General features: G+C 46.6%; 1 long non-coding RNA gene across 1 annotated transcript; it reads right to left on the reverse strand.

Moving 5' to 3' along the window:
- Nucleotides 1-3,382: 3,382 nt before the first annotated feature.
- On the reverse strand, nt 3,383-9,098 carry LOC144104279 (uncharacterized). The gene is made up of 3 exons (XR_013308486.1): nt 8,976-9,098; nt 7,719-7,850; nt 3,383-3,520 (listed from the first exon to the last, which is right to left on the reverse strand). It is a non-coding gene; the product is annotated as an uncharacterized LOC144104279 (long non-coding RNA).
- Nucleotides 9,099-10,096: the final 998 nt, after the last annotated feature.

Below are 10,096 nucleotides of genomic sequence, written 5' to 3' on the forward strand. Positions count from 1 at the left end.
ATGTCCGGGTTTGGGTCATCTTCATTTACAGTAGTGGTAATAGTGTGAGTAGCGAGAACATCAGATAGAGTAGACAATGCTGAAGAGGGGTTGAATGTAGATAAATGATTGTCTGCGCGTACAGAATCCCATGATGTTATTCGTACAGTGCGGCGTATTTTCCGAAGACGCGTAGGCGTGAGGGAGATAAAAATAGGGCTGTGATCGCTGCCCCAAGTATCAGAATCAACAGCCCAACGAGGGTTACCGGGGCCTAACCACCAAGTCAAATCAGGTGAATACGGGCCACCTCGTGGGCGGGTAGAAGTATTCGGGTGGTTTAAAAGTTGAAAGGAATGATCTGAAAAGCTCCCTTGGATGTGTGAACCCCTTGAGGAATCCGATGGGTAACCCCACGCAGTGTGTGCGCCGTTGAAGTCACCGCCAACTAGAATAGGGATACCCGAGTTGGTAGAACGTAGAAAACGAACCCATCCCAGATTGGGAGATGCGGAGCCAGGACGACTATAAAAAGAAACTAGAATAAGGGGTGTGCGTGCAGGTTTTACGAGAAGGGCGACAACCTCTTGACGTGTGTTGCACCACCGTGAAAGGTCGAGCGGTGTGTGCGGAACTGAACTGTGAATATAAATTGCAGATTTACCTGGGCTGAGGGAGGAGGCGGTGCAACGGCGATCAGGGATAGATGGTGAATGGTATGCGCAGAAACCTGAAAGGCGTGGGAGTGCATTATGCTCTTGCAGTAGGAACGCCCATGCCCTCAGCTTTCCGTCGCGAAGGCGGATGTTCACTTCAGAGGCCTTATTAGCGAAACCGCGACAGTTCCACTGCACCACCACCGATGATGATGCGCTATCCATGACGAGGCCGAAGAGCTTCCACGATGAGGGATGTCACCTGCTTCATCAGCGCTAATATCTTGTCCACTGTCGGGGTAGTCACGGCTAACAGGTGGTCGGCACCTGATTGTGGGCCAGTGCTTACCCTAGGTGATTCCTCTGATGATTGCTCCCGAGTTATGAGAATTCTTCGAGAGGATTGAGAACGACGCTGTTCCCGGCGCTGGGTGAGTTCGTCTAGTCGGCGGCGAGCCTCCGCGATTGCATTGTCTAAAGCTGTGTCTTCATCTGTAGTATCCACATGTGATGGATGCACTGGACGTTTGGGCGTACCATTTGATCCGGGAAGGTGAGCCGCTTGTGCATATGTACGCTGGCGAGGAGACATATGGTGAGCAGCAGGCTCAGATAAAGGAAGTTCAGGGAAGTCGTTGTCGTCACATGCGAGAGCTGCAAAGCGATTAGTTGTAGGAACATCCATTTTTGCAGGCGATTGTGAAACTTCTTCGCTTGCTTCTTCTTTGGACAAGCGGGGGAGCGAATGTCATGGTCCGGCGATTTGCACAGGGCACAATGAGCTGTTGGTTCATTCATGTCGGCCACAGCTGCTGGATTAGGGCAGGTATTTTGCATATGTCCTTCTTTGTGGCAGTGATAGCAAAAAATACGACGAGGTCGGAAGGGCTGTGGTTTGACGATCGCACCGTAGTAGGTAAGGTACTTCGGGAGAGTCAACGGGCCTTGCAGGATGAGCAGGTATGAGCCCCGGCGACCCATAGGCCGTGCTTGCAGTACAACATGAGTTGAGCAGCGAATATTTGCGCGCACCTCCTCGGGAGGGCTCGTGCTGTCGACATGATAAACCATGCAGCGGAGTGTGTCAGGACCAGATGCAAAATATATTTGCACCGGGACATGCTTGCTGTCATCCAGGGGGATCCGCGTAACTGCGCAAAGTTTCTGGGCGTCCATCAAGGATGACAAGTTTACCGTGATGGTGTTCGATGGGCGATGGACGACAAACCCGCAGTAGTTCGAAGAGCCAAGGGCATGGTCAATTGTGGCTTGAACATTCCGGGCAGGGATGGCAGTCATATCAAAGCGCAATGTAGGCTTGATGGTAACGCGGAACGAGTTCGCAGCAGGCGGAAGAGAGCCTTGACTCACGGGAGGCATCTGTGGAGGAGGCTCAGACGCTGGTGACGGCCCTTGGTGGGAATACTGAACTGGCGCGACGGGCACAGTTTCTTGAGGGAGTGCCACGGGCACGGAGGCGGTAGAGCAGTCCATGTCACAGGCCAAAGTCGTAGCATCGGAAGACGGCGCAGGCTGGAGGCCTAGAGGCGCTGACGATTGCGTGGACGTGGAGGCTGCGTCAGGTGGCAACACAGCGGGCATCCGCGTAGCCGTCGTCGACAACGCAGAATCCATGCAGACGCGTAGCGCGGCCTCGCTCGGCAGCGCCGAGCTAAGCCTAGCTTGCCCCTGAGGGTTCCGGTTGGGTTTTCTCACTTGAGAATGCGCCCGCCGTGCCGGGAATTTCTCCGTAGGGGCGTCGTCAGCATTCGGTCGCACGGAGGGCACTGTCCGACCCACGCCACACACGAGAAGACAGCGAAAAGCGAAAACACAGACCTAGAAGCAGACACGTATCCACCCACTAGGTCTTCGTTACGCTACATGTGGCTAGCTCACGCCCAAGAAAGGTGCTTTTCAATGATCACATTTGAGGCAAGATAGTCATTTCTTCGCACAATGTTAGACTTCTGAAACTGTCTGCTAAGAGAATTACACAACTCGTCTTGAGAATAGATGGGGTCAGGAGGGGAAATAATACTGGCGGGTTCTGCTGAGCCTACGTTTCTCTACTGTTCTAACTAATAACCAAACTAATTTTCGTACATTTGAGAGTCAAGTTTCGCCTGTGGACATTAGTTGGAATCATTTAAACAGAAAGCAAATTACTACCGCAGCAGTAAGCGTTTTCGTCTCCGCTCGTTCAGAGGAGAGCTCAGTCGGGAACAGTAATCGTTGGTCCCCACAAATGATGACCAGTTGAGGGGGAAATACATGTAGCACTCGCGGTTAAAAAAATACTGCCGTGGATATTATTCTACTGAAGAAACAGATAATGACGGGTATTTGTTTTTTTTCTGTCTTAGATGAAAATTAAGGGATATGGTAGGTCTTGCTTAAAGTTTGCGTTCGTTTTTATTCAGGGATTGCTTTGCGCATTTTTAGTGAAAACTATATTAGTTATCGTCTCTGAGCTTCTAGAAGTTAGAAACCCAAGCATAGTCAGCTGCTGGCACGGGAACAGTGGCAACTGAAAACATTTCAACAGCTCAAACATGTGGAAGTTAGTTACAGGCAACTTTATTCAAATCAATTCAGTTCTTGCGTTTCTCAGTTGTAACACTGTAGGTATGGCTAAGACTAAACATCTTGATAATTGTTACTAGCAAAACTTCCTGACGTTACCTGCTCATATTTTGCAAGTTCGTCTGTAATACTGACAAAGGATATCACGGGATATTTGAGGGTTTCATTTGTTGCTGTTAGAAGGAACATTGCTAATTTCAAGGTAGTGCTACTAATGATTGCTGTAACCTCTGGAGCCTCTTCAATCGCCGTGCTGTTGTGTTCCAATCATGTTTGGCGCAAACACCACGTCTGCAGGTCTGTGGAGAAGAAGGGTAAGTACATAGGTTTTGGTAGTTAATAAGGAATAAAAATCACCTAACACATAGTTTTGAAAGTAAAGCCAGCTACTAGTTAGACTGTAAAGGGTCGTTAAACTTGCCTAACCTTAATATCAGTGTAATAGAAAACACAGGTTTGTATTCTAGCATTGTAGGAAATGTTTCAATAAAGGCGCTGTCGTATGGCCAAAAAGAATAAACACTAGAAGGAGAAAAAGGAAGTTTGAATCGGTCCTCCAGTGACATTCACAATCTCCATTACAGGTCAGGAGGAAGTTTGATGGCGTTCTCATTACTTGTGACTCCTGGAACTCAGATAATGGGAAAAGAAATGAAGTAAATGAGGCTATTATCGCGGCACGTGATTCTGAAAATTGAAGTTTCCTAGTGGCAGCGCACAAGTGAAAGGCTTAAGCTGAGCTACTGAAAAAAGTTTCAGAAGCAACAACGCTAGTACTGACGTAGCAAATGACAGTTTGCTCCATTCAGAAACTGCAGCTCGCATGTTAATGCGCAGATTACGAATCATATTCTTCAGCTTATCTTCTTTAAGTCCGTTTTAACAAGTGGCTATTCATAAGCGCCGCATCTTTTTGGCTGAACCATGCGACTGTAAGGATTGGAATCAGCAAGTAAACAAGCCAGAAAAACTTTCCAGTGGAGTCTGATTACAACCACAGAATCTATGTAGCCTGTTTGGCTAGAACTTGCTGATTATCTAACTCCGCCGACTTCATCGGAATTTTTCCTGTTCTGGGGTTGGATAAGAAAAATAATAGTCAGAAGCAGATCAAGAAGGCAAAGGTAATGGACTATGAATGTCTGTTTTAAAGGACGAGGGTATCAAAGACTTCCTATGCCGATGGGCTTCCTGTGTGGGACACGGGTTACAATGTGGACGGATAGGGAAGCCTTGGCGGCTCGTGCTTCCTCACTATAGAATGGGTACGCGTATGCTCCATCGCTTGCTTGTAGAAAAACGCCTTCATCAATGTTTGGTTTCGATCATCATGAGAGGGAAGTAACTGGAAGAATAAGAATGGGGTGGAGCCAATATGGCGGGCTCTCTCAGATCATGAATGGCAGTTTATCAATATCCCTCAAGAGAAAAGTATGCAACACTTGTATCTTAGGAGCACTCAACTATGGGACAGAAACCAGGAGGCTAACAAAAAGTACAGCTTAAGGACTGCACAGCGGGCTGTGGAAATAAAAATGATAAATATAAAATTAAGAGACAGGTAGAGGGCAGAGTGGGTCAGGGAACAAACTCGGCTTAAAGACATCCTAGTCGAAATCACGAGAAAGAAATGGGCTGGGTTACTGCATGTAATCCAAAGGCAAGACGACCACTAGTCCTGAAGGGTAACTGAGTGCATTCCAAGAGAAGGCAAGCGTAGCAGGGGACCACAGAAAGTTTAGGTGGGCACATGAGGTTAGTAAGTTCGTGGGAAAGCGGAGTGCGCAACTGGCAAAGGACAGAATTAATTTGAGAGGCATGGGAGAGGCCTTTGCTTTGCAGTGGGCGTAGCCAGGCTGCTGATGATTATGATCGATTATCTAATAGCGTACTTTGATGGCACAGAACAGGTTCTCGGGGCGTTGCCATAGAAGAATTAGAACATGCAGAATAGCATTAAGCTGGCGGTTCAACCAAAACGATTAAACGCCTAGCTGACTTGTACCCTTCATCCAAGTACCCTTTTTTGCATATGCTACTGCAGAGGCTTTCAATAATACGCATATCAACTGTAAATTCAGGAAATCATCATGCCGAACTGACACACAGTCTTTGAGAAATTTCATTATGAAGGGCCGCGAATTAGTTTAACCAACTGACTGGGGTTCCTTATTATAATCTAAGTACGCTCGTAAAAATACCCATGTATCACAGTTAATCGCAATATAGACAAATTACGAGCAAGTGAAAGAGATGCTCTGTATGAACCCTATGTGATTTTAACAAGATGGCGTCAATCTTCGATATTTCTTGAAGTTGATTAAAGTCGAAGGTTTTAAAAGGATACGCCAAGAGACCTCTGAACAAAATTTGATGATCATGACGTCATAATTGCTCTTGAGGCAGAGTATTGGACTATACGAGAGAGGAATCTTCGTTTCCAAATATCAATTGTTCAAGTAGCCTCTTCGCGCTGTGGTCGATTGTCGATTGATACCACCGCCGATTGTGATCGCCTTTTACCTTCATCATACTTCTTGGGATGATTTGATTTTTTTACATTTGTTCTGGCATTTCAATTACCTGCAAAAATATTCGGTCCAGGCGGTTTTGCAACTGCATAAATTTTCATCAATTTGTTACCATGTGCTAGCGCGTTTATCAACTATCGCGGAGTCGTTAGCACAGTTTACGTGATCGCATGTCGCCGTCAATTTTTCTAGGGCCTAATTGTTTACTCGGTCATAGTGCCAGGTTTTCATTACACAATAATAAAGGAAGATATCCCTCCTGGTTACACCTCTTCATGCAATAAGCGGGCTACGGTCATAGAATGCGCGCCTTCCTACAGCTGTGCAACATGAAATCTGCTTCTGCGAACTGCATAAAGGTGTGCGCCAGAGAAATCTTCGGCATTGAGGATGAAGCTGCTTTTCGTGTATAGAAAAACAAACAAACAGGGGGACATCTCTTCTATTTAACAGGGGGACATCTCTTCGATTTATCTGCGTCACACTACCAAAAATAACTGAGGTAAAGGAATGTGCCGGTAAGCATTTGTGGACCGCAAAAAGAAAAGGTTTTCTAGCACATATTCAACGCCTTTTAGGCCAACAGGTAAAATAATGTCGAATTCATCAGTTTTGCAGTCCCGCTCTCCTTTGCTTCGAAACGTTCATTTGAAAAGTGGACGACCAGCGTTCCGTTGAGAAGCTAAATACGAGTAGCTGATGCAGCCAAAGTGTCATGATCTGGTGGTGCAAAATGCTCGATGCTTTACATCAACGATATCCTGGACGGACAACAAATTGGCGTTGATTCTAACAAAGACGAACGGGCTAGGTAGGGTCAGGACTTTTTCCTTCGACCCTCCGAAAAAAGTCCCGGGATGCTGGTCAAGACAAGAATGATTTTATATTTCGTCAATTATTGCAAGATCGTCATTATGCGCCTTGTTTGAAAATTTAAATTCAGCACGCGCCCATGTCCGGAAGCACCGCGCTTTGAAGGGCTTGAAATAGGTAAACAGGAACAGCCCTCTGGTGCTCTTAGAGATCCCTCTCTTCAGAAAGACAACGAAACCATATTAAGCAGTTCCCTGACATTTCCCACTTGACGAATCAGCTCATGCCTGGTGAATTTGCGGCCATTTCTTCATCGGTAGCGGCATCAAATATCACAATACGCTGTAGGCGCTCTACCTGCATTCGCAATTTTCTGAGCTTTTATAAACGTGGTGATCTACCTGCACAAACAATGTAGGTCTCTGATCTGGTCTGCTGGGAGAGACGGCTCCGGTCACATTGCGGAAAGCAGAACGTCCTCAGTTAAGCGCCGAAATTAAAATAAACTCGCAAAACGCTGACGGCATAGAAGACGTGTAAAAAAAATTGGCGGTGGTTGTGCTTTGGTTAAACCTGAAGTGACGCGACAGCTACAGCTGCCCGAGTGGAACTTAGTCACGTGACCAACCACGTGACGAACCACGTGATCAGCCACGGCGCCGCAGCTGCTCCGCACCACGTGACCAACCACGTGACAGCGTGGCGGCGCAGCCACAGGGTGGCGCCGCACCCGCAGGGTGGCAGCGCAGCGACACGGTGGCGGCGTCGCCACGCTTAAGGCTCAAAATGCTACTGTAATGCTATCGCTACAAAAGAAGGACTTTTGAAAAAGTAGTATCTAAGTTTGGAAGGGTAGATGTGCAGGCCAGTTGGTGAGAAATCAGGAGGCTATACTCCGCAGCAGACACAGGAGACAGGGACTGTGTAGCCACTTCTCTCTGTCCTGTGTCTGCTGCGGTCTGTCGCCTCCTAGTATCTAAGGTCACTCCATACGCCTACGCGCTGATAGGATGTGGTTTAATGCGCGTGTCTGGGACTGTGTGCATGTTTAATCAGAAAAGTGAGAAAAAAATAGTTTTTTTTCGCCAAAAAATAATCGAGTTATGTGTAACTCTGCCAGAACAGCATGCCAGAGTAATCAATTCAGGCTCACTTTTCCAGGCTCACATCGTAATCCTTCCGCCATATAGCGTATCCGGCAGATTTTGAAGTCCATATCATATTCATCCCATTTCTCTTTAAAGCAGCACTTCATCAAGCATCTCTTATGAAGGTGGTTACGCTTCTGTGGGTATAGAAATAAGATAAGTCATAATGAATATTCAGCTATATACTATCCAGGTGAAGGCAAACACTTTTTTTTTACGCGAGGCTAAAAAATTGACTCCTTTCAAGAACAGTGGCGACAAGTATCCAATATTTTTCATCAAGGTAGAAATTTTGTTTTCGTGAAGAGTTCAGCTCATTTCTCGGTGTTCATCTCAGAAGAAAGTTATGGGTTTCAAGTTTACAAACAGCATTATGAAAAAGAGAACCAGTTTTGATTCCAGAAAAAAAGACAAAAACGTTCGCATACATTTTTACAGGCATAAAAATATAGCGCACGAAAGACGAAATGTATCACTAGCGGGCATTTCAGCTCACGCCTTCCCAGATACAACCTCTCAAAAACGAAAATCTCGTGACTCTCTAGCAATTTAATCACTGGGGTTTGCTCGTTGGTGGTGGTGGCGTAATCTGCGGGAGGAATTCCAGACAAGCTCAGAAAAACAGCGACCTGTAATTTGACTAGACGAAGTTGTGAACGTGAGTGACAATACCATAATTTTGTTATCTTGCGAAAATATTTATCAGGATAATATTCCTTCGCGCCCTACATCACTTCATGTACATCACTTACATGTAGTATATTGCGTTCGTACTTATTTAACAGCGGAACATTTTTCTAAACCAAATACGATTTATTAGCGGTAGCTTGAAATGCGACGTATCTTAACCACCCCTGCTAGCATTGTACGTTGCTTAGTAACGGATTACAACCGCTCATTCGACGAGCCAAAAGAGGTTGCACCGGTGGCATCAGCAGCAAACATTGCAGAGCTGAAGCCTCCTCAGCTCAGAGCTGGAAGCATGAAAAGATTCAAATTTTTCAGAAGGCGCCTGAGCGCGCTGATGTCTTGTATATTTGATTCTTCTTAATTAACAGATTTGGTTTCTATGCTACTTATGGCAAATTCAAGTTGCAGGTTCGATGCACATTTTTTGTAATATTTTTCTTGTGCAAGGCTATCCTAATATTTTTCTTGTGCAAGGCTATCCTAATCGCAGACAGGGCTGGCGGATTGCTGGTCGCTTCTTCCAGTGGCAGATTGGCAGTCACCGAGCCAAGGCCGTTGCATGGAGTACTCACTTCGCGAGGGTCCCCGCCAGAGCTCTGCACTGGCCTGGATCAGGCCAGAAATCACGTAACCAGCACTTCCCGTGGGCCGCGCACATGTCGGTGGGATGCCCTCTGACTCGGTCTCAAGGCATGCCACGGCTGGAGTACATGCATGATGTTTCAGTCCAGACACACCTTTTTGAGGATAAGCCTGTGTTTCAAAATTGTGACCGCGGCAGTTGCAAATGTTAAAAAGAGCTATATGTTCTATGATCCATTTAATAACGGCCGTTAGATGCCTGTTGCTGTCTCGAAATTCGGCGCACATTTGGAATGCCGGCGCGGTGCGGAAGCAATCTCGCCAGCGCGCCTGTACAGAATTCTGGAATATTGGAGGAACGAACCCGGGAGAACCCTTAACACTGTGTGTGTTGCTGCCCCCTCCACTTTGCTTCCCTGCGTGACACGAAAGGAATCACGCCTGTGCGTGCCGCCGATATTTAGAGAAATGAGGAGAAGCGCCCGGTACGAAGATGAGAGCGAAAATGTGCCTTTAATAGTGTTTGTGCGCGCCTGCCTTGGTGCGAAGAAACGAAGAGACGCGGCGGGCGCTCATAAAAGAAGGCCCTTAACTGCTACCACAGCCCGTAACGCCGTTTTAGCTTCAGAGAAGCGCGCTAACACCATGCCGGGTTTGATGCCAATCGCTCATCACAGATAACATAGGCAACGTGCGCCAGTCTTCGGGACAGCCCCGTCGTGATCCTCCGGTCTACAGACTGTCGCAGTGACGTGTTTGTGTTGTGTTGGGTTTTATGGCACATAGGCAACTGAGGCTATCATGCGCCAAGAAAAAGCTATAGGAAAAGTGTTTTGTTGAATATTGTAGAAATGTAAATATCATGCTTGGATATAGGCCCTGAAACGTTAATAATACCCAGTGAACACATACACAAATTTTAGAAAAGGCTACTAGTAAAAGCATTAAAGAGAGCTGGGTAGCCAGAGTAGCTGTCCTTGGCTGCGCAAGGATATCGAGGCTCCCAACGAATCAAAATAAAGGCCTCAGCTTTTTTCTCAGGCATGAGAAAGTGGCTGAAGTGTACTAAAGTTCACACTTACCAGTGGGTAAAAAATTTAGTCTCTTGAGA

Source organism: Amblyomma americanum, chromosome 9, assembly GCF_052857255.1.
Source record: "Amblyomma americanum isolate KBUSLIRL-KWMA chromosome 9, ASM5285725v1, whole genome shotgun sequence".
In the NCBI taxonomy this organism is placed as follows: Eukaryota; Metazoa; Arthropoda; class Arachnida; order Ixodida; family Ixodidae; genus Amblyomma; species Amblyomma americanum.